Below are 1,005 nucleotides of genomic sequence, written 5' to 3'. Positions count from 1 at the left end.
TGGGTTTCTGTAGCCAGTCCTGACTGTCATCTTAGGGTACATCCTGGACAGTTTACCCAGTTACACTTCTTCCTAAAAGCTGGCGTCTACTGAAACAGGAACTAAATTATAAAGAAAAGTTGATGCATTTGTAATATTGTATCAGCATTAGATATGGAAAAAGTGGGATTCCTCCAATGCTGAACCGATTTTAGGAATGTCTTTATTTTCTATGCAGATCTGAGGCTCCAGAGCTACATGTGGCACTTTTATCCCTCCATTCTTTAAAGAAAAATGTTAACAATTTAAAAAAAACAATTAAAAAAATGTTTGTAGTTTTTATTAATTTGTTTTAGTTATTTATGTTTTGATTTTTAAGCATGTCAGTGAACTCACATGAGTTTTTTCTAATCTTGGATTTTACACCAACATCATGTTAATAATTAAAAGTTTAAGGAGAAAAAAGATGAGGTGCGACAAATAAAAAAAGTCCAGGTTTAGATTTCTTTCATTTTTTTATTCAAATAAATCTTCTGCAGTAGGAGGATCTTATTAAAACTGGGTGTATTTTATTTTGAAAGGAACATGTAGTGATGAAGTCAAAACTAAAATAATCCACAATAGTTAGATAAACACTATCATATTTCAATTTTTGGAAACATTTAAAAGCTATATTTTATAAAAGAATTGCTTAATGTTCACGAAACGATAAATCCAGTGTATTTTTCTGAATGTTGAGGTGGGATTTAGCAACTTAGAAGTAGAAGTGTTGAGGATGGCCACACAAAAATGCAGGAATATGCTGAGGGTTCAGGAAGTTCAGAAATGATACTTTCACCTAAAAGAGTAGAGCAAAAAGATGTTTAGAAGCAATAAGGACAGCGGAAGGAGTCTTTTTTACAATGCTAATATCACAGTTACAAAGCAATATTGTTTACATTTTCAAGGCAAACCCATAAACATGTTACCAAATGAGGACGTTTATGGATTTATTTGTTATAAAGTAAAAAAAAAAAAAAAAATACA

Source organism: Oryzias melastigma, linkage group LG11 (assembly GCF_002922805.2).
Source record: "Oryzias melastigma strain HK-1 linkage group LG11, ASM292280v2, whole genome shotgun sequence".
Classification (NCBI taxonomy): domain Eukaryota; kingdom Metazoa; phylum Chordata; class Actinopteri; order Beloniformes; family Adrianichthyidae; genus Oryzias; species Oryzias melastigma.
This window is presented reverse-complemented; position numbering follows the sequence as displayed.